The sequence below is a fragment of the Mus musculus genome, chromosome 16 (genome assembly GCF_000001635.26).
Source record: "Mus musculus strain C57BL/6J chromosome 16, GRCm38.p6 C57BL/6J".
Classification (NCBI taxonomy): domain Eukaryota; kingdom Metazoa; phylum Chordata; class Mammalia; order Rodentia; family Muridae; genus Mus; species Mus musculus.
The window spans coordinates 38,273,169-38,296,250 of record NC_000082.6 but is presented as its reverse complement, the minus strand read 5'-3'; the positions used below and the strand labels follow the sequence as shown (position 1 = coordinate 38,296,250).

Here is a 23,082-nt window from a genome sequence, read left to right as displayed (position 1 = left end):
TCATGGTATTTATCACAGGAACAGAAAGAAAAGTAGGGCATATGTCCCCCCCAAACAACCACCACAACAGAACAAAAATAAAAACCAAAGAGGAGATCACCCCTCTGAGTCTACCCCATGGCACCTCTGTGCCCTGGAGGTCCTTGGACCACCCTGCTCCCTTCCTTTGGCTTCACCTGAACTTGCACCATTAGTGTGTCATGAATTTAGTTGGCTATCTGAGTTTTCCTTTTTCTTTTCTTTTTTTTTTTTAATTTATGGTTTTGTTTATGTTTTTATAAAATTGACCAAGGACGCTGACTGCCTAGGCTTGCCTCTGGTGGATGGTTCAGGAGCTCCTAGTGCTGGTTGCAGGGGAAGAAAGTTTGAGCAGAGGTCAGGACTCCAGTTTCTCCTCCTTTCCAGCCATGCGTGGGAGTGACTCAGGTCCTCTCTGGGCCTCCAGTCTGGGGTTCTTAGTAACTACCACAAACTGGGTGTTTAAACTGGCTTCCAAATAAAGCCCTACCCAGATAAATGTTGATGCCTGGCAGCCCTGCAGTCTTCTTATGCCACCTAGAGCTCAGGACAGCATCTGCAGAGGAAGAGAGACCAGACAATCCCTCAGGAACCGAAGAGCATTTCTCTCCTTTGGGAAGTTCCTCATTTGTCCTGGATTCCCTGTTTCTGCTGTAAATAACTTGCCATTTTTATAGGAGAGGTGAATAGAGACCTTTGTATGCCAGAAGAGCCCCGAGAGATGATAAAAGCTGTAATAATTTACCCGTGACCCCAGGACTTCTGGTGAGGTGCCCTGCCCATTCTGGAATCCTGCCCATTCATCTCAGTACAGAAAAAAAAAAGACCTGCTTCCACTCGTGGAAATAAGTGTCCCTTGTCAGGCTTCCCAGATATGCAAGCCCCCAGGGCCAAGGACACCCCGATGATGTCCTGCTACCCCAGAGCCCACTAGACAGGAAGCTTCTAGAAGGGTCCGAGAGAAGAGAAAACTCTCAGACAGTTCCTGGTAGTCCCAGCCAGCTTTCTGTCCTGTGGTTGGAACTGCAAGGTCATACCTGTCTCGAAGCTATTTCCTCCCTCTCTCTCATATCAACAAGCCAGTGTCATGTGTGTGGCCTTTTCCTTACTTTCACGTAAACTGCTTCTGTCCAGGAAATTAACTTAGGGAAAAAAAGTGTTAGGAGCTATAGATTCAAAGGCACTTTACCTCTAGAGGCAAAATCACCCTCAGAGAGGCAAACATTGGCCCAGAATTACTTAGAGCAAACACTTAAAACACACTTCCCCTCCCTTACATGTTTTACAGTGAAGACAACTATGAAAAAAATAGGAAGGGGATATAACAAGAGTAAATACGGTAATCTGGTCATTGCTAGCTCGGGTGCTGGACTTGGGACTTGGGAGTGCCAACTGGGGCCCCTTACTACATTGGACCTGGGGTGTACTGTGGGCAAGAACAAGTATGGTTCCTATGCCTGTGGACAACATAGCCTAAGGTTAGCTGAGGGTGAGAATCGGGGATAGATACTGCTCTTTTGTCTACTTGGATGGTCAGCCTCTCCCTAGGGGCCTGACCTTGGCTCATAGGAAACACTGAGGACTTAAGCTGAGATCTCCATGTGCAGCCAGGTAGCCACGGCAGGTGTGCTGAGCTCTGGGCAGAACCATCGTTCCTGATTCTTCAAGGTGGACCCCAAGGGGGAAATCCAACAAAAGCAGTGGCCCCCAGACAGGTATGATCTTTCCTTCTTTCTCTTTCTAAGAGTCAGATGCCCTCTGCCTCTGAACAGAAGGCTGAGGGGGATACAAATGAGGTCGGAGGTCAGCAATGTGAAGGAGTATGGAGGACAATGACACCTTTTTCTCTCCTCTTCTCCTTCCTGGGTCAAACAAAGCATGAAGACAGTTGTGGAGCCAAGGTGCTCTGCTACCTGGCCTACACTTGTGTTGCCAGGAAGCATCACAACAGAAGCCTTGTGTATGTGACATCGGGCATTAGATAGGCAGCCGAGCCCCTTCTGTGACAGGGTTGGAGTCCCTGACCTAGGAAACACCGCTGCTGAAGACCATGAGAATCAGGAACTATTAGCACTGGCTCCCAGAGCTTGTCAGGTTAGTGCTGGCAGCCCCCGGGGACATAGACAGCGGCAGGATGGTCACGAGGCCTCACATTCTCATTAGCGGTGTCTCAGTACACACTATATCCGTGTACAGTGGTCGGCTTTAGACTCTGTTTGTCAGAGTCATTCCCGTTATGTTCAGTACCCTAGGTCCCATCTCTGCTCCATACAACAGCCCGAGGCGCAGGCTAGAGACATGGCTTTAAGGCTCCTCCACATCCAGGAGCTACCTTAGGAGATGCCTTCAAGGCCACCAAACCTTCCCTCTGTGCTTCAGGTGTGGCATTGTCCCTTGCACGTGCATGACTGTTTTTCATTGCTGCCGGGAAGGCAAAGGACCACCACACAGATGAAAAGTGGCTGAATTATCTACACTGAGAGGAATCCTTGGTCTCTAATGACTTGGCCAGAGTCTAAAGTATTCCAAGTAAGGCCTCTGAAGCCTGGCTTACCCTGTTCATTAATAGACTTTTTTGAATACACAAAAATACTTGCTTAAAAATGCTTTATTTATATAATAAATGTAATCTAAACTGGGATCACCAAGTTATAGCTCATGGGCCAAATCTGGCCCATCAGCTATTTTTTTTTTTAATCAATAAAGTCGTACTAAAACACAAAGTCGTGAGGCTGGTTTTGCCCCATAACAGCGGAAGCAAATGGTTCTACATAGAAGATGTCGCCGACTCGTCTACAGGCAATCTGCCTGATGCTAAATGACTGGGAAATAAACACAGTCGACCACTGCAAAGCCAATTAGACTGGTTTTGTAGGTGGCCACTGTTTAAACTGTCAAGCGACTCATGACTGATTGCATGCTCAGTAAAATGCAGTGTAAATACAGCTAACTGCTTCTCCTAGTCCCTGTCTCCCACCAAAGCAACTGGCATGGTGTGTGTATACCAGACCACAGTCTTTGCATCTATGTCTGTGTTCACGTACAAACCAACCCAACTGCCATGTGATTTTTCCACCGTGCAGGACTTAGAGATCTTCCCCATCCACATAGAACCTTGCCCTGTTTAACTGCTTTAGGATTTAAGTGTTTATTTTTAAAGTTTTTGTTACAAGCATCTATTCAGTGTGTATGTATGTGCGAGCATACCTGCCATGGCATGCGTGTGGGAGGTCGGAGGATAAATGGCAGAAGTCCATCCTCTCCTTCCACCATGTGGGTTCCAGGGAAGGAGCTTAGGTCTTCACGCTTGATGACTTCCCTGTACATGTTCACTACTTCTGCTTCTTACAACCTTTGTTTCTTTCTTCTTTTTAAAATTGGATATTTTCTTTATTTACATTTCAAATATTATCCCCTTTCCCGGTTTCCCTCCCTCCTGGAAACACCCTATCCCATTCTCCCTCCCCCTGCTTCTATGAGGGTGTTCCTCCACCTCCCCACCCACCCACTCCCACCTCCCCACCCACCCACTCCCACCTCCCCACCCTCGATTCCCCTACACTAGGGCATCTATCGAGCCTTCATAGGACCAAGGACCTCTCCTCTCACTGATGCCTGACAAGGCCGTCCTCTGTTATATATGCAGCTGGGGCCTTTGTTGTTAGCTTAGTCCCTGGGAGCCCTGGGAATTCTGGTTTTTGATATTGCTGTTCATCTTATGGTGTTGCAAACCCCTTCAACTCCTTCAGTCCTTTCTCTAACTCCTCTATTGGGGACCCTGCACTCAGTCCAGTGGTTGGCTGTGAACATCCACCTCTGTATTTGTAAGGCTCTGGCAGGGCCTCTCAGGAGACAGCCACATCAGGCTCCTTTCAGCATGCACTTCTTGGCATCCACACCAGTGTCTGGGTTTGGTAACTGCATATGGGATGAATCCCCAGGAGGGACAGTCTCTGGGTGACCTTTCCTTTATTCTCTGCTCTACACTTTCTCTCCATATTTCCTCCGGTGAGTATTTTGTTCTCCTTTTAAGAAGGATGGAAGTCCCCACACTTTGGTCTTCCTTCCTTTTGAGCTTCATGTGGTCTGTGAATTGTATCCTGGTTATTTGGAGCTCTGGGGCTAATATTCACATATCAGTGAATGCACGCCATGTGTTCTTACAGCCTTTCTGCCACCCTCTTCTGTAAAGATGCCTTGAAGGAAGAAGGGAGATGTGGCTGTTCATTTAGAGCCGAGCACTCTGCTGTCTTATTATTGTATGTTGACCAGTTGTGAGCCTCTGTATCAATCACGTGGCACTGCATGGAAAAGCCTTCCCTGAGGAGGGTCGAAGGATACAATAGTCTATGGGTGTGAAGCTAAGAAGTTAGGGTTCAGTTTAACAGTGTGTCTACTTAGCAGAATGGTAATATTAGGTTCTCCTCCAAGGTCAGCCATGGAGTTTTGGCCCAGTTAGTGGTACCAGGTTTGACTTGTGCCTTGTGAGGTGGACCTTTAATCCGATTAGAAAGTTGTTGCTCACTCCCGTAACATCCCTGCCACTACTGAGCAGAGTGCATTCTCTGCCAGACTCATCTTTATGGTAGCTTGAAGGGCTGGTTCACTTGCAGGGCAGGGCTGCGGATGCCTCTTCTCCCCTGATTACGTGTTTCAGCACCACTAAAGCTATGCAGTAGGGATGACATTTCCTGGTCAGCACTAGCTCGATTCTTCCGTGTCTTATGATATACAGACCTAGGCTAGTGTCTGTGGCTCTAGGGTTTTACCATCAAATCCTAGGGAGAAACCAAGAGCAATGGCAACAGCTTGTATGTTTGGGGGAAGAGCTGTGAAACTGCCTTGACCAACAACTTGAATACAAGTAGCCCACACCTAGCCCTGGGATTTTTACATTCTAGCCCATGGTGCCCAGGGAAAGCCATTGTCCTTCCTCTTCTCCCGCTATAGGGCAGCTCTATTTAAACTCCTTTAATATACACACATATTTTAGGAAGCTTTCACTGCATGTTTCCATATGACTTTTCCAAAGGTTTTTAGAGTCGGTTATCCTTCCCCATGCCCTCTCCTCCATCCTGCCTTCCCAGCTTGTACCCCATTTAACCCTTCCTATTCCATTATTCCCCCATTCCCTTCATACACTGTGTTCTAACCCCTTTCCTTGAAATCCCTCTTCCATTCCCCCTTACTAATTTTCTGCCTTCTATAGGCTCCCCAACTTAAACACGTGCATCTAAATATTCAAAGCTAGCATCTACATATGGGGGACAAATTGCAGGCTTTGTCTTTTCCTCATTCAGAACGATTACTTCTGCTACATCCATTTCCCTGCAGGATTCATTTTTCTTTACAGTTGAGGAATATCTCACTATGTATGTGTACCACATTTTCTATTCCTCAGTTGGGAGAAACCTAAGCCATTACCATTTCCTAGACATTGTGAATAGAATAGCAATGAATGCAGATTTCTGTTTCCTTGAGTATAAGATGAAGGACATTCTTTTAAAAATATTTAATTTTTTGGCTATGTGTCTGATCCCAGAGTCCGTATGATCAGAAGCATTGAGTGTCCTGGGACTTGGTTTCCCAGTGGTTGTGAACTGCCACATGGGTGCTGGGAGCCAAACTCTGGTCCCCTGTGATAGCTGTCAATGCTCTTACCCTCTAAAGCCATCTCTCTAGACCCAGCTGAGTGTTCTTTTTCTATAATTTTATAATATGTTCCTCTTTCTTAAGTTGCCTATTTATATCCTGAGATCATCTTTTTTGTTTGTTCAGTTTTTTGAAACAGGGTCCTATGTAACCCAGGCTGGCCTCAGACTTGCTCTGTAGCTAGGGTTAGCCTTCAACTCCTGACCTCCCAGCCTCTGACTCCTAAATGCTGGCACCACAAGTATGTGGCTTTGTGCCCAGCCTTAGCTCATCTTGTACTGAGCCATTTTCCTCATTCAAAGGAGCCTGTTGCTTGTACATGGAGCTAATCCTTTATTTAGCCGGAGTCATATTCTGTGTCACTTGTTTGACTGCTAGCATCCTTCCATTGACTCGACACAGGAGGACTTGTTTCCTGCTCTTGGTCTTGCTCTGATAAGCTTATTTAAGGAGACTTTTTTTTCAGCCTTTAGAATTAAGAAGGTATTTTAGCAAACTTTTATGACTTAAAATTAGGTTTATAGTTCACATGCGATTATTTCAACGAATTAGTCTAGAAAGGGTTGATCGTTCCCTGACTCATTTGAAACATTACGCTTGTTACCACAGTAAAATAATTGTCTTCTTAGACCCTGCTCCTGAGCCTATCCTACTATGGATCTCATATTTTCAAACTTTTCTCCTGGAGATCTGTTTGGTTTTTAGTTGTTTTATCTGGGCACTGTATCAAATTCTCTTAAGGGTTGCAATAGATACCTTTGGGATTTCTAGATAGAAAGTCATATTTTTTATGTACAGTAGATTTTTACCTCTTCCTTTTCTTATATAGCTTAATTTTTTTCTTACTGTTTTTTTTTCATGGCCATCATGCATAAAATGAACAATATCTGTGACAGAGAACAGTCTTGGGTTGATGTGCTCTATCGAATGGTCCGTATACCATACTTCTTTGCTTGGTTTTTGAGATTTCTTTTTATTGGTGTGGTTGTCTTGCCTGCCTGTTGTCTCTGCACCACGTGTGTGTCTGATGTCCGCGGAGGCAGAAGAGGGCACTGAATTCCCTGGAAGTGGAACTGCAGATGTTTGTGAACTGCTATGTGGACACACTGGGAATCAAACCTAGGTCCCCTAGGAGAACAGCCAGTGCTCTTGACCACTGAGCCATCTCCCCCAGCCCTGGATGCTAGAATTCTAAGGAGTGCTGCACCTAGAAATGCAACATTCTTGCCTTGTTCCTAAGGTTAATGTCATGCTGTAAATTCCTGTTTCCTGGCCCCCTCTGTGGAATTTTTTGACCATGGGGCTGACTCGGCTTTCCTCTAGAGGATTTCAGCACTGAGGGGATCCACCGTTAGCTTGGGAGTCAGTCATGGAACACACGTGGCATAAACTGGAACTCAAGCCAGTGTGATTGTGGGTTTGTCAGGAATTCTCAACGCAGCTATTTCTTCTTACCTCACCTGGAGCCACACCAGAAGAGGCCCTGAGCTGTTGTGCTGGCCTCTGTGGCATCAAACCGAGGCAGGCAATGACCCCGAGGGCATCCTGGTTCATGCTGAAGGCCATGACCTCATCTACCACGCCTCCTTAACCCTTCTGCTTCCAATGTCCCTGTACCATCCCAGGCTCCAGGTCTGGAGGAAATAACCCTTTCTGTGTGGTACTAGTTATAAAACCTGGATTTTCACTTTAATGAGAAGCTTGTCTGTGTATAGAGATTTCTAGAAAATGCCATGCATGGAGCTCATGAAGTCCTTGTCTGATTAACCAAGAATTTAAAAATCCTGAGTGGGTGTTGAGTTTTAGCAAAGCTTTTTAGACTCTCTTAGAGTCTCACTCCCCCTCTCCTCCCCTTCCTCCCTCCCTCCCCCTCCCATGTGTGTGTGTGTGTGTGTGTGCGCTCATGTGTGCATCTGTCTGTCTGTCTGTCTGTCTGTCTGTGCAGGAGGTAGAAGGGAGTAGCAAGGAGAAGACCTTTGGTTTCTGTGATTCCCCGAACGAGCTGTAATCAGCAGGAAAGGGCAGCATTTCCTCCCTTGTAACTGCTTCCAGCTCAACAGTCTTCGGTGCCTCTGGGAGAAATAGTTGAAGGGTTTTCATCTTCGCAGTGAATGGACTTTCTCAGTTAGGTGGCTTATTCCAAGGTGGATGGGTACAGAAATAGAGAAAGGATGACATTAGCAGGAGTGACGGGGCTGCCATGACCAGTACTCAGTCTCAGAGCCACTCCAGATGTTGGTTCTGGACCTGGGGTGTCAGTGAGGCCTCTTTTGCATATGGGACCTCCCATGTGGTCTGTTTGGAGGAGGCTGGGAAAAATACCCTGTTCCCTAGAACCTGTTCACCCACCCACCCCACACACCTCCGGCACTCCCAGAACACGCAGAGAATAGTTTCCCTCTGAAACATGAGGCAAAGAAGCAAATTGAAGCTCCCATGGGAGCACAAACTAACTCTCAGTCTCTCTGAGGGGTTGAAGTGTGAATCCATGGGTGTTGTGGCAGCATGCATGCCCGTAGAGATAGGCACTAGGTCAGAGACCGCGGTTACCTGTTAGATACTGGGCAGGGGTACAGGGTGTACTTGTACTGACAGCCATGCCAGCTTTCACCCAGATCCAGGCAGTCACAAGCCATCTGACCTCTCCCATCTGTTGACTGAGGCCAGGAAGCACAAAGGCCAGCTTTCATTGATAGCAGCTCAGTTCTGTTAGGATGCATGACTTGGGGTTTGCTATCTAAGTGACCTTTGGAGGTCACCTCCATACCAGGGCTAAGGGGGAGGAGTGCTTTGTTTATAATACTTAAACCATTTCAAAACAAATCTTCTTCCGTGAAATTTGTGACTATCCATTTAAAGTACAGATTATCACATAAGTGGGGTCAGGGGAGAAGTCCAGCCTCTGGGCGCCTTCACTAACCCAGGCACACCTCGGAGCCCCTCAGTGTGCCTCATTCCTTGTTCTGTCCATCTGGGGATAAACCCTGCCCTGCCCATGCCACAGACATCTCTACGTGAAGTCATGATTTTGAAATCATTTTGTAAACAGCAAAAGCCTGTGTAAATGTTAGCCAATACATTTACCAAGCTTCTCCTCTTGTTAGACAAAGTTGGTAGTTCTCTAAGTAAGTTCAACTTCCCCACTTTGGTCATCAAATACAATTTTCCCCTGGTTTTTGTTTTATTTACACTCTGCGGTTTCGTCATTTATACAGGCATGCATATAACCTGCTGTCTCCGTTAGTTTCTGTCGTACCATCACAGTTCCTTTGTCGGTTCTCCTCTGCCTTCATTTAGACTGTTATCTCCTTTTCAAGTTTTGTAGTCTCCTTCATATAGTCTCAGTGATCTGGACTGGACATTTTTAGTCACTACTCACTGGGAGACCGGTGCACTTGCACAGCCTCTTCATGGGCTTTGTATATTTCTTTGTATATTGGTTTTAAAAAACAGTTACAAAGTGCATTTCTCGCAACTATTGAAAGATGTGCTATCAGAGCAGCCATCTCCATAACATCCTTTTGTGTACCATTGTTAGTCAGATTTCCAAGGTCTGTCCTTTTCTCCCAGAATGGCAGGTACACCTGCAGCATCAGTGCCACAAGGAGCCTGTCAGAGCCCAGAGCCCAGAGCCCAGAGCCCAGAGCCCAGAGCCCAGAGCCCAGAGCCCAGAGCCCAGACCTGAGCCAGCTGAGAAGCTCCCAGGTGACTGACTGGCTGTTCACTAAAGCTAGCACAGCAGTCCCTGGAGTTCAGCCCAGTTCTAGATTACTGTAAACAGTGGGATACAATGTAACAAGGAAGGTGGGACATCTTAAGGTCCAGGCTCCAACCACACACGGCTTTCTGACACAGTTCAAAATCCATGCCTCTCAGATACAAACGGCTGGATGACCTTGGCTGCCTGTAGATCCCACATGCTCTGCACTGAACTCCAGCTCCTCGCTCCTCCAGGCTGCTTCTCTGGCTTCCCTGTTCTGGACGATTCCATCTGTGCACAAGGCAGGATACTTAAACCAGATCAATATATAGATTTTCCTTGTAAAGGGTTTTTTTTTTTTCCTCTCCTTCTCCTTCTCCTCCTCCTCCTCTCCCTCTCCTCCACCTTCTCCTTTTTTTTTTTACATTTAAATAAGGTTAAACATACTCATACATTTTTATTATAATAATTTCTGGGTTTTTAACAATGCTACATTTGAACTCAGGGTGTCACTCATGGTAGGCAAACCTCTACACAGAGCCACACCCTCAGTTTTGTTTGTTCACATTTCATATATGCATATAACATATTTTATTCCCCGTCCTAACCTGTCTTTTATTTCCTTCCCTCCCCAGGAACGCCCCCCCATCCCTGTCGGCCCCTTTCCCAGAGACATATCTTTCAGGTTTGGCTTTGTGGCCCATTTAGTTTAACCAGGGCTGTCTATTTGGCCATGAGATTGGAACTACGCACTGGAACCTGGTAGGGTCATCGGGGGTACACAAACTGAGGGCAATGACTGCCCTTCTCCCTGAATCTGCCCTTAACAATTTAGTGTGGTTCAGTAATGGGAAGCGTATTGACGTTGTTGTGCAATCCCTCTCCAGATTCGTCATCCTGTGACATCAGATCTGTGTGTCCATGAAGCGCCTCCCATTCCTTTCCCCTGCAGCTATTTAAATGCTTGCTGTTTCATTGAGTCTGGCTATGTGTTCGTCTCACTTAAAGAAAAACCACACATGGTTTGTTTGGCAGTTGGTGCCTTTGGTTTAGCATACTGTCCTCAAAGCAGTAGTATCTTACAGTACACGGTACTATAGCACACGGTAGCACCTTACAGCACGCAGTACTATAGCACATGGTAGCACCTTACAGTACACGGTACTATAGCACACGGTAGCACCTTACAGCACACGGTACTATAGCACACGGTAGCACCTTACAGTACATGGTACTATAGCACACGGTAGCACCTTACAGCACACGGTACTATAGCACACGGTAGCACCTTACAGTACATGGTACTATAACACATGATAGCCCATTGTAGGATTGTAGGACTGACTTCCTTTTAGGGGTTAGCTAGTACTTCATCCTTTTGTTGGTCAGTTCTCCGAAGGGATCATTAGTGTTCCTGGTGATGCTAAGGGTGTTCCCTAGAGCCCTGTACAATTGAGGCAAGGGCTCTACCACTAAAGGCAAATCCTCAGAGGCCCACCATCAATCTGGTGATGACATGAATTCCGTCCACCTTTTGGGTCTGCTGAACAAAGCTACTGTGCTCAAGGCTGTGGAAACGTCTCTTCAAGACTCCAACCTCAGTTGTCTTTACTTAGACCTAGAAGCGGATAATATATTAACTCCATTATTCATTGTTTGAGAACTATCGTGCCATTTATTTTTAAAATACTGGCTGTACCATTTCACACTGCACCAGCAGGTCACAAGGACCTTGGTTGCCTTGCACCATTGCCAATGTCTTTTATCTGCTGAGATAGCTACCATCCTAACAAACTCGGGGCAGTACTGTGTTAAAGCTTTGATTTGCAATTTTTTCTAATGATTATAAAGAGGCTGAACATCTTTTCTGGTCCCTTTTGGCAAGTGATGTACTTCTAGGTTTCTGGGGTTTGGGTTTGTTTTTAAAGGCGTGCCACGTAATGATCATAATTTTTTTTTCTGTTCAATTTCCTGCAACTTGGAGGACACTATTAAAGTGGTTAGATAACAGTCCATTCACTTCCTGCAAATGGTTCTGGCCCACACATTACTCTGTTTGCTCTCTCTTCTGCTTGCAGCCTGTTGTCCTCTTGGAAGCTGGTGGGTGTGACCCTGTATGATGCCACATAGGCACCCCCAACGTGCTACAGAGCCTAGTGTAACAAATCTCCAATCTGCAGTGGCAGCCCTGTGGGAAAAGAACAGTTTGCCAGTTTGTTTTCATTTCTTATTATTTTCCCCAATGTTTTATTTAATGCCTTTGATTATGGCAATCTGTAGGTAAAATCAAAGCAGTCAGCCCTTTAATGGTGCTCTGTCTCCATGGGAGTTTGATGCCCACACTCAGTAGGACAGCAGCGGAATGAGTCAGCAGGCCACTTGTCCCTAGGGGACAATCCCACCATCCCTCACGTGCTCCAAAAAGACCCCCAAATACTTCTTTTTCCCACAAGTCTGACCCTGGTCCCATTGGAAGCCCTCTGGGGTGGGCAGAGGAGCAAAAGGGAAGGCTACTGGGCAGCCTCCTGCAGGTTCAGGCTGGGCAGTTTGTAATAATCCCCCATACAGGGATGAGGCACGGGGGGGGGGGGGGGTTATGGACACTCACATGTGACACCACTGTCCCTTCATGCAATTGCCTTCTTCTGACGGGGTTAGAAAGAAAGCCATTCTTTCGTCTTTCCTTGGCCCTTGTCCTCAGAAGGGCTCTTTCTCCAAGCACAATCAGACGAATGAGCTACATGATTGGTTTAAGTGTTACATTATTTTTCAGGGTTTTGTGATGTTTGATTCATCTTTCCTAACACTTGTAATTTCCAATGACTTCTCTTTTCATTTTTCCCTCATAAATGCAATATCCTCTTCGGTACCTATATGTATACTTATAGCCTTCCGTTCATTTTACTCATTTGTCCATTTCTTGAGACACAGTCTCTCTCTTGCTCTGTGCATCTCAGAGTTTTTTGGAACTCTCAGTGTAAGTTAGACTAGACTCAAGCCCGTAATCCCCAGTGCCTCAGCATCCTGAGTGCTAAAATTACAAGAACTGATCCACCAAGCCAGTGTAGCGTTGTTTTCCTGGGGTGGGATTCCCCACACAGTGTCAGCTTCACTCGTAGTCGCTGACTGAGGGCCCATTAGCTAAGCTGATGAATTTTACCTCCCAAATACTCCTGACTCAGAGGTTGGCTTGTGGCTGGGATGGTAAGGATACAGGATAGCAAAGGCCCTGGAGAAGAGTAAAATGCAGACTCCGTGGTGACCCTTCTTTTGGGCATGATCCCAGAGAGCCTCTGGGCAGGCAAGCTCTTAAGGGGTGTCCTGTCCCATAACAAGCCAAGGCCAGACAGCCCGGCCTTCTTGAGTCTGGGGGAGGGAGCAGGACGAATGAGCAGTGAAAAGCCCCTAAGGAGTGTGCTATTCAATCAACCTCTTATTCTGACATGTTCCAGCTGCCCAGGCAACTGTGTCTCCCTCATTTATTGTGCCCAAACTGCAGCTTGTGGACATTTTACTGGTTCTTCCCTGGCTCTTTGTACCAACCAGCTGCCTCTCTTTTTGTCTCATGCTGCCTTAAGGAATTCATCCATCATTCCGGTTTCTCTTTGGCTACGTGTCTCTCTCTCTCTCTCTCTCTCTCTCTCTCTCTCTCTCTCTCTCTCTCTCTCTCTCCCTGCTTCTCTCCCTCCCTCCCTCCTCCCCTCCCTCCCTGTTTCTCTTCCTCCCTCTCCATCTCCTTCTCCTCTCCAGGGTCTCACTATGTAGCCTTGGCTGAGCTGAACCTCACTAAGTCGATCAGGCTGGCCTGGAATTCACAAGAGCTCTTCCTGCCTCTGCCTCCTGAGAGCTGGGAGTAAAGGCGCATGCCACTAGGCTGCCCTGCAATGTCTTAGCACTCTCTGCAGGGGTTCAAGGTCTTGAACTTTCATTCTGTTCCAGCACTGTACATTCTGTACCTGCCTCTTCTCCGCTGGCCATTCCTTGTCTAGGATTTGTCCCCCTCTCCTATCTAACAGGGATTGGCTAGTCACCCTATCTCTCTGATAAACGTCCGAACCTAATCTTATTCTTTCTTGCATCAAAGGCCCTACTTCCCATGGCTGTCTGGGGTTCCTGCCTGTGGGCATGGGTGAGTTAGTGCGTGGCTCACCTTTGCTCTCCTATACTTTGTAAAGATTTAGTCCAAAGGTTACAGTGGGGCTGCCTCGCCTCCCTTTCACTTTCCCTGCACTGAAAGTCTGTTGTAATACCTCCTCTCTGTCTTTCTCCACATGTCCCCCTGCAAAGACAAGCTCTGTTCTCTTTCTGTGTCTCTTTCTCTCTCTCTCTCTGTCTCTTTCTTTGACTCAGTCTCTTTCTGTCTCTCTGTCTGCCTGTCTCTCTCTCTCTGACTTGGTCTCTCTGTCTCTCTGTGTCTGTCTGTTTCTCTCTGTGTGTGTGTGTCTATCTCTGTTTCTGTCTCTCTGTCCTCTCCCTCTCTTCTCTCTTTTCACTCTCTCCTCTCTTCTCTCTCTTTGTCTTTCTTTCTCTCTTTCTCTCTAACTCGGTCTCTCTGTCTCTTTGTCTCTGTCTCTGTCTTACTTAGTTTCTCTGTTTCTGTCTGTCTCTCTGTATCTGTCTCTGTTTCTGTCTCTCTCTGTGTCTGTCTGTTTCTGTCTCTCTGTTTCTGTCTCTGCTTCTGTCTCTCTCTGTGTCTGTCTCTGTTTCTGTCTCTCTCTCTCTCTACCTCTCTCTCTCTCTCTCTCTCTCTCTCTCTCTCTCTCTCTCTCTTTCTCTCTCTCTCGTTGTCTATCCTGACCCACGGAGTCCTCTGAGATCACTGAAGCGTTCACACGGATGAGCTACACAATGTGACATCATCCTCTGTGGGTCCGTATCTCAATATCTCAGGAGTATGGAGCTGAGTCAGGGTCTGACAGCCCAAAGCTCAATCTAAACTCCATCGAGGCCCCTCACCCAGAGCCAGGAGCACTGCCCTGCCAGAGTCCCTGTGCTGAGCTGCTTTCTAATCTCTGTCCTTCTCTTTGTTGTCTGCACACAGAGCAACTTCACTTCTAATCCTTTAAGGCAGCTTCTGCATCCTTTCCGTGCCTTTCTTGGGTGCCATTTTTTAAAAGGCTCTTCCTACCCCCCATTGAACTGCTCCATGTATCTGTCAGACATGGATGGGATCAGTGAGGGTTCACGTCTGTGGTCTCAGTCCTGAGGTATCACTCTCTGTGCCTGTCTACGCCAGTAGCCGAGTTTGAATAAGGGAGATTCATGACAAGAAAAGCACAAGTCCTTCTGAATGTGTCCTTTCTGAATATGTCACTTTGGTGGCACTGGGTATTTCACTGGTTCGTGGAGTACAACATTTTTCTCAACGTTACGCTTTTTGTCCAATTTATTTGTCATTTGTCATTGTCCTTTTTAAAGTTTTCCTTGTTTCAATATTTGGACTAGTGCAGGCTTGATTTTTTAAATTATTTTTTTATGTAAAGATTTTTTTATCATATATTTTGGTTATGGTTTCCCCATCTTCTGACTCCTCCTAGATCCTCTCTTCCTCCCTATCCACCCAAGTTTAAATTCTCTCTCTCTCTCTCTCTCTCTCTCTCTCTCTCTCTGAGAAAAACAAACAAAATTATCAATAAGACAAAAGAGAACAAAATCAAACAAACCAACCATGGAGCTTGTTTCACATTGGCCAACCACTCCTGAGCCCCGGGCCCGCCCTGGAATGAGGTTGCTACACTGTTTTCATTTGCCAGCAAGTAACAATTGCTGACAGCTTCTTGGTTAGTCGTGGGACCCTGTTGCTCCTTTCCCCTCTCAGTTCTGGGACCCTGTCCGGTTTGGGCATGTGCAGGTCTTGTGTCTGCTGCCACGGTCACGGTTAGTTCCTGTGTATATCAGCCGGTCAAGTTTCCTTGGAGTCAGTCATCCACCAACCCGACTCTTACAATCTTTCTGTTGTTTCTTCCAAATAGATTTCTGAGCCTTGAGGGGAGGGTCTTGATAAACACATTCCATTTAGAACTGAGTTATCACAAGTCTCTCACTCCTTATGGGTCTCTGTGTTAATTCCCATCTACTGCAAAAAAGAATATTATCTGATGAGGGTTGAGCAAAGAACTGATCTATGCAGCAATAGGTCATTAGGAGCCTTTTGTTGCTGTTCCTTCAGTAGAATAGCAGCATCAGGTTTGCCCTCAGGCCTATGACTTACCTAGTCTCAGTTTCTTGGCTATTTTGGTGGTGACGGCATGAGTTCCATCATTCTGTTAAGGAGTATTTTCTCTCATCATTGTACATCAAGTACCTCTCCATTCAGATGTGGTATGTCCCTTAGTGCTTGTTTTGACCCTCATGCTTAGTTCTCCTGAAATGTCCTGGGATGAATTTATGAATTGGAATTACACACACACACACCACCACCACCACCACCACCACCACCACCACCACCACCACCAAATAAAAGGCACCCTTTCAGTGAAAGCCACTAAAAACTGTTTTTCTTTTTGCTGACTGCTTGACTTCTTGCCTGCTAAATTCTTATTTATCACTGTGCTGGTTTGAATATACTTGGCCCATGGGGAGTGGCGCTATTAGGAGGTGCGGCCTTATTGGAGGAGCCTTGTTAGAGGAAGTGTGTCACGGTGGAGACAGAGCTGAGTCTCATGCATATGCTCAAGTGTGTCTGGCCAGTGTGGGATCAGAGTCTCCTTCTGGCTGCCTGTGGAAGACAATCTCCTTCTGGGTGCCTTCAGATCAAGATGTAGAACTCTCAACTCCTCCAGCACCATGTCTCTCTGCCATGCTTCCCACCATGATGATAACAGACTAAACCTTTGAAACTGTAAACCAGCCCTGATGAAATGTTTGCCATGGTCATGGTGTCCCCTTCACAGCAATAGAACAGTGACTGCTAAGACAGTCACCCTAGTTCGATTTATTGTAGCTGTGATGAAATACTCACCGAAAGCAACCCAGTTTACAGTTCACCCGCCATCATGGAGGAAGGCCAGGCAGGAACTGTAGCAGAGGCCACAGAGACACGCTGCTTACCAGCTTGCTCTATATCGATTGCCTTTCTTATATAACCCATGACCACCTGCCCGGAGATGGCACCACCCACATTGGGCTGTGTCCTCCGAAATTGATGTTAATCAAGACAGTGCCTCACAGACATGCTTGGGGGGATAATCCAACCACTGGGTTCTGTCTTCCCAGATCACATCAGTTTGTGTGGAGTTGACAAAAACCAGCCAGCATACATTATGCCCTTTGATGGGGGAATTTTAAAGTTTTTGTTTCAGTTATTGTTGTTAACCAGCAACAACTACTTTAAACACTACAGACTCAGCTCTGGTGTGGTGGCCCAGGCCTCTAAACCCAGCACTCAGAAGGCAGAGGCGGAAGCATCTATGTGAGTTCGAGGCCAGCCTGGTCTACAAAGCAAGTATCAGGACAGCCAGGGCTACCCAGAGAAACTGTCTCAAAAAAACAAAAAAAAACAAACAAACAAAAAAAAAAACAGAAAGAGACCCCTTTTTATTCCTATTTCTTTCCAAATAAGATCTAATGGTTTTCAAATTATAACAAGAAACAAATTCTTTGAGAATTATATCAAATCTATAAATTAAATTGGGGTCCTTATAATGCTTGAGGTTATGGATCCTTCCCATTTTAGAGCTTTAAAAGTTTTACTCTGCTCCCAGGCTCCTATGTTGGTCTGAATGTTTTGCTAACATCTCATAGAGTACTATGAGAAGACTTTAGTCTTCTTCTTCTTCTTCTTCTTCTTCTTCTTCTTCTTCTTCTTCTTCTTCTTCTTCTTCTCCTTCTTCTCCTTCTTCTCCTTCTTCTTCTCCTTCTTCTTCTTCTTCTTCTTCTTCTTCTTCTTCTTCTTCTTCTCCTTCTCCTCCTTCTTCTTCTTCTTCTCCTTCTCTTTCTCCTCCTCCTCCTCCTCCTTCTTCTTCTTCTTCTCCTTTTTTTTTTTTTTTTTTTTTTTTTTTTTTTTTTTTTTGGTTTTTCGAGACAGGGTTTCTCTGGGTAGCCCTGGCTGTCCTGGAACTCACTTTGTAGACCAGGCTAGCCTTGAACTCAGAAATCTGCCTGCTCTGCCTCCCAAGTGCTGGGATTAAAGTCGTGCACCACCACACCCAACTTATTCCTAGTCTTCTTATATTATTGGTTATTTGTTGATGATATAGGCAGAAACTACCAGGTTGATGTATTTATCCTATATCATCAGGTTACTGAACAATAACAACTTTTAGTGTTTCTGTCTGGTTTTCCTGGAAATTTGAAGCAGTGTTAGTTTGGCTTTGAGAGTTATGTCTTGTTCTGGCTTGTTTGTCTCATGTTTTACTGCCCCAAGAAGAGGCTCCTTGACCAGTAAGTCATTAACAGTCCTAGTGACACAGGCATGCTCTTTTCTTCCCGATTTTCCCGAGAATGAATCTTTCTTTAGAGCATGTATTATTAGTTCTGGATGAGTCACGCTACCATTATTACATTAAGAAGACGACTTTCATTTCTGGCTTTTAGGAGTTTTGTTGTTTGTATTGGTTTTCTGTTTTCATTGGTTTAGAATATTTTTTTTAATTTGTATGGGCATTAGGCTTGCATGTATGTTCTGACCACGTGCATGTCTGATGCCTGCAGAAATCAGAACAGGGCATCAGATCCCACCCACCCCCCACCCCCCACCCCCCGAACTGAAATTAAAGTTGATTGCTAGCCACCATGTGGGTGCTGGGAACTGAATTTGGGTCCTCAGCAAGAGGAGCGGTTGCTCTTACCTGGTGAGCCCTCTCCCCAGCCCCAGCTGTTTGTTTCCTAATCAGAACAGATATAGTGCATTGTCAGTGTCCTACCAAGACATAGGAAGGGAGCACTGCAGGTAGGAGAAGTCTGAGGTCCACTGAGGCCTCTAAGCCTGGGCTTTCTGTGTGCTGTAAAGTAAATTTTCAGTAAAAGGATTCCAATATACTCCTTCAAAACTGAAGATCTATTCAAGGAACCCTAATTTCTATTACATATAAAAAATTGTTCATCGTTCTTATGTTACCCCAAAACAGCTTAGCTGACTATTTAGCTGCGGCTATGAGGCTCGGAAGTTACAAGTGCATCTTCTAAGGCACCTGCTGCCACAGAGGCGCCTGTGGAGCCCCGGCCTCCAGCAGCTCAGCAGCATGCAGCCTGCTGAAGGACCAGGCGGAGTGTGCTCACTCTGAGGCTCTTCAGGGATCTGAGACTAACTTAGCAAAAGAACATGTCTCTAACGTAAACAGAGAAAGATTCAAAGGCTGAGAACTACAGACCGAGCAAGACACCTTGCTGTGGTTTGAATAAGAATGCCTCCCATAGGGCCATCGTTCTGAATGCTTGGTCATTAGGGAGTAATGTTACTGAACAAGGATTAGGAGGTGTGGCCTTGTTGGAGGAAGTTTGTCACTGAGGGGTGGACTGTGAGGTTTCAAATGCTCAAGCCAGGCCCAGACTCAACTCTCTTCCTGCTGCCTTTGGATCCAGTAGAAGGCTCAGTTACTTCTCCACTACCATGTCTGCCTGAGTGCTTCCCACAGTGATGATAATGGACTAAACCCTGAACTGGGGCTGAGCCAGTCCCAGTTAAATGCTTTCCTTTATAAGACTTGCCTTGGCCATGATGTCTGTTCGCAGCAGTAAAATCCCAAGACAGATGGTTTCATGGTCATAAGTCCTTTTAGCCTCCTCTTAATATGAGATTTTTTTTCTCTCCCCTTCAGTCATGACTGATAACTTTGCTGCATACACTAGTTGGGGCTTACATCTGTCTCCTTTCAGAACCTAAAATACATTGCTCTGGCCATCTGGGTTTTAAAGCTTCCATTGAAGTCAGCTGTGAAAAGTGGTGAAGAGGTCTGTGTTTGAGGCTGGTGTTGAGAGCGCTCACCCCCACCCCCACCCACAAACAACCCTCATCCAAAGTACCTCTGTGTATCGGAGTGTGTGTGTGTGTGTGTGCGCGCACGTGCATATATATGGTATTCCCAATGGGATGAGTGCCCAGTGAGTGTTTTATTTCCCTGTATGAAGTGGCTGGTACCAATGAAGTACCTAAACAGACATCATTATTGTTTTAATATGTTCTCTCTGTGGGTATATGTGTATGAGAGAGAGAGAGAGAGAGAGAGAGAGAGAGAGAGAGAGAGAGAGAGAGAGAGATTATGACCTATGCAAATGAGCCACTTTAGAGTATATGCCCCATAATTCTTATTTCAGGATTAGCTGGGCTATTTACGCAGCAACATTTCTTCTCAGGTTTTTATCTTGTTTCTGCTTCTTCCAGGCAACTTGGATTGTCTCTACTTTTTCAAGATGTTTGTGAAGGGACTCTAGCCAGCCTGATTATGGCAAACATGGCTCTGACATGCCTTGCCCTTCCACCATGCCCTCTGCCTTGCTAAAAACCACTAGATTACATTCCTAATGCTAGCCACAGTGGTCTCCCTTATTTGGCCACTTCCTCCTCCTGATACCAAGGTCCTGCTATCAAAGTAGTGAGGTCTAGAAATCAAAAGCCCCCTTTGGCTCACCCAATTAACATGCCCAATTAAAATTAAACACCAAATCCTAACACAGTATTTCCCCCTTGTACCTCTATAATCTGCTTTTTGACTCTTGCCATACCTGTCTCCTCTCTGTCTACAGGCAGTCCTTCATGTCCAATTCACCACCAACACCCTCCCACCCTCCAACTTTCCTAGGACAATATCCCCTCCCCCCTCCCTTGTTCCCTCCTCTTCTCCCTTGTCCTCTGTCTCCTGTCTTTGTCTCTTACTCCCTGCCCTTTGTCCCTCTGAGGCAAATAAAGTTCTCCTTAGTGCTGAGAACTTGGTGTTGGGATATCTTGTGCTGATACTGTCTCCTTCAGTCTGGGCTTGTCTGAGGAGACTCTCTGCTGTCTTTACTGTTTATGTTCTCTCAGGAAGGGTGGGGCTTAGTTAGTCTTGTCAGTTTCAGGGACTTTTGGGAGCTATGTTGAGTTTTTCACTCCTCTGTCTTAATGAGCCTCCCTGCAGGATGAGGTGTTTCAGTCTCAGATGAAACAACATAATACCTTCAACAGTCAAGTAATGTCAACACTATTTCCTACAACAGTAAGTTAGTAGGAATTCCCAGAGGATTCCCAAAATGTCTGTAGTAGTTGTTAGTCATTTTTGAACAAATAATTTTATTGCACATGATTAGAACAGTGTGCTGCCTGCTAAGGCTACTGCTGACTTATTACATTATCTCTTGGTTTTATAAAATGTATCCAGATTTAAAATGATAACTTTGTTTTATGTGTAAAAAGGTTTCTTAAGACAAACAAAGAAAAAGCTATTGGTCCTTCTCTCATGGCTTTCAATACCCTGTCTTTGTTTTGTGTTATTTAACGTTTTAACTGCAATATGATGTGAAGTGTTTCTGTTTGGGTCCATTTCCTGTTCTATAGACCTCTTACCTAGACAGGCATCTCTTTCTATAGATTTGGTTACATTTCTTCTATGATTTTATTGAAAATATTGTCTCTGCCTTTGGCATGGAATTATTCTTCTATGTATATTTCAAAGGTTTGGTCTTTTCATGGTGTCCCAAAGATCTTCTATGTTCCACTCATGCAGTTTATTTTGTTTTTTTTTTTTAAAAGTTTATTACTGTTGGTGATCTAGTCCCTGTGCCTTGTCATTAATCCCTGGCATTCTGACGTCAACACAACCTAGTCTCTTGTTGAGACTTTCCATTAAGCCTTTTGTTTGACTCATTCAGTTTTCCATTCCCAGCTTCATTTTTAAAAAAAAAAAATTGTACTTATTTATTTCATGTACAACCACCATGTGGTTGCTGGGAATTGAACTCAGGACCTTCAGAAGAGCAGTCGGTGCTCTTACCCACTGAGCCAGCTCTCCAGCTCTCCCTACTTCGTTTCATCTCAGGCTTTCTTCACTGTTTTATCTTTTTAATGAATTATGTTTTCCTATCCTGAGTTGCCTTCTTCATTCATTGGTCTGTTTGTTTATATTCTCTGGAATTTATTCAGGAATTTATTTCTGTCCTCTTTAATCATTCTGGTGTCCTATTAAATTCTTTCAAGAATATTTACAATTCTTCTTTTGAACTCCTTGTCTGGAATTTCATCTAAATTGTTCTTAACGTTTCTTACTTTTTCCTTGGAAGAGGCATACTGTCTTGGGTTTTTATGCTGCCTGTGGCTTTACAATGGTAGTTGTGTAGCCTTCCCTGTCTTAGTTAGGATTTCCATTGTGGTGAACAGACATCATGACTAAGGCAACTCTTATAAGGGTAATATTTAATTGGGGCTGGCTTACTGGTTCAGAGGTTCAGTCCATTATCACCATGGAGGGAAGCAAGGCAGCATCCAACCAGAAGACTGGCTCTCAGGTGATTAGGAAAGTCTCATTATGCACCCCCACAGGGACACACTTCCTCTAACAAGGCCACAGCTCCTAATGGTGTCACTCCCTAGGCCATGCATATATGAATTCACTTTGTGACTTTGGTATGGGGCGCCCATCCTATGTTTTATATTCACTTGAGTCTTTGCTTGATGCTAACCTTTGACTGGTTAGGCTCAGCTGTGTTTTTTGAACTTCAGTCTTGGGGTTGTTTGATACTTTATAGGAGAGGGGTACCCAGATTGGATAGAGGAAGTTGTGTCCTCTGACCTCACAAGTGGGTACTCTGTGTGAGTTGGGCAGAGACTGGTATGGGTTGTCAGGGTTAGACTGGTATGGGTTGCTAGGCATGTAAAGTTGTAGCCTCTGACCTGTGTAGCTGTCCAGCAGCCATGGAGAAGCGGGTATGCCTGGAAGGAGAGCAAGGGATAGAATTAGGATGGGCAGACGAGAGAAATAACGAACAAGCCAAGACAAAGTTTCTATGATCATGGCTCAAGTTTTAATTTTTCAACTCTGCGTTTATATAGGCGAAACCCAAAAACCCATCCCCTTGTTTCTGCTGGATTGAGTTGCAAAGTAAGCTCAGCGGGCGGGCAGGATGATTAAATGTAGTGAGGCCAGGCACCTGACTCCAGTCGCAGACTTGTTTAGTCAACTCAAGGCTGGGGAAGGGCACGGGCCTGGGATGTGACCCAGTGTTTTAAGCAGGTCCTGAATTGCTGGGAGCTGAGACACAGGTAGAGCCTCTAATATGAGGAGTAGGCCATTATGCCACACTACCTAGGAGGGCAGAGATGTGGGTGGGAAAGGACAATGAGGTATGTATGACCTCTGACCTAGGGAGTAGAAAGTGCTCTGCACAGGTGATGGGAAGGTTGGGGTGGGGGTGGGAAGAACAGGTGTGGCCTCTAATCTGGGGTGTCAGCTCTGTTCAGATGCTGCGATACTGGGGTATAAGATACCAGAGGCCTCTCACATGGGGAGCAAGCTCTGCTTGGGTCCTGAATGCTGAGGGCTGGGATGCCAGAGGATAGAAGACATAGTCTCAGACCTGCCAAATGGGTCCTGGGGCACTGGGTTCGAGGATAATGGAAGTATGTGACCAGAAACCTGGTAGTGAGCACACTCCGTTTCTGATGCTCTGGGGACAGGTTCCACGTGGTTTCTGAGGCCGCCAGAGGGAGGGAGAGATGGCTCTCATCTCAATAGTACAAGGTCTCATACAGGTCCCGAGATCCAGGACAGAGAATACATGTGGGTCCTGAAGGGCCAGAGGTC

The 23,082-nt window shown here is 45.7% G+C and overlaps 1 protein-coding gene across 8 annotated transcripts in view; it reads left to right on the top strand.

Annotated features, from left to right (window-relative positions):
* Positions 1–1,401: 1,401 nt before the first annotated feature.
* Positions 1,402–23,082, top strand: part of Nr1i2 (nuclear receptor subfamily 1, group I, member 2) — a 46,501-nt gene continuing 24,820 nt past the window's right edge. For 4 of the 8 annotated variants that reach the window (XR_384533.4, XM_011245839.3, XM_011245840.3 and 1 more), the window contains exon 1: positions 1,412–1,733. The gene's annotated coding sequence lies outside the window, so the exon portion shown is untranslated. Of the gene's footprint in view, positions 1,734–23,082 lie in introns of all 8 variants that reach the window. The other 4 variants (NM_001098404.1, NM_010936.3, XM_006521846.4 and 1 more) reach the window with 3 other exon arrangements.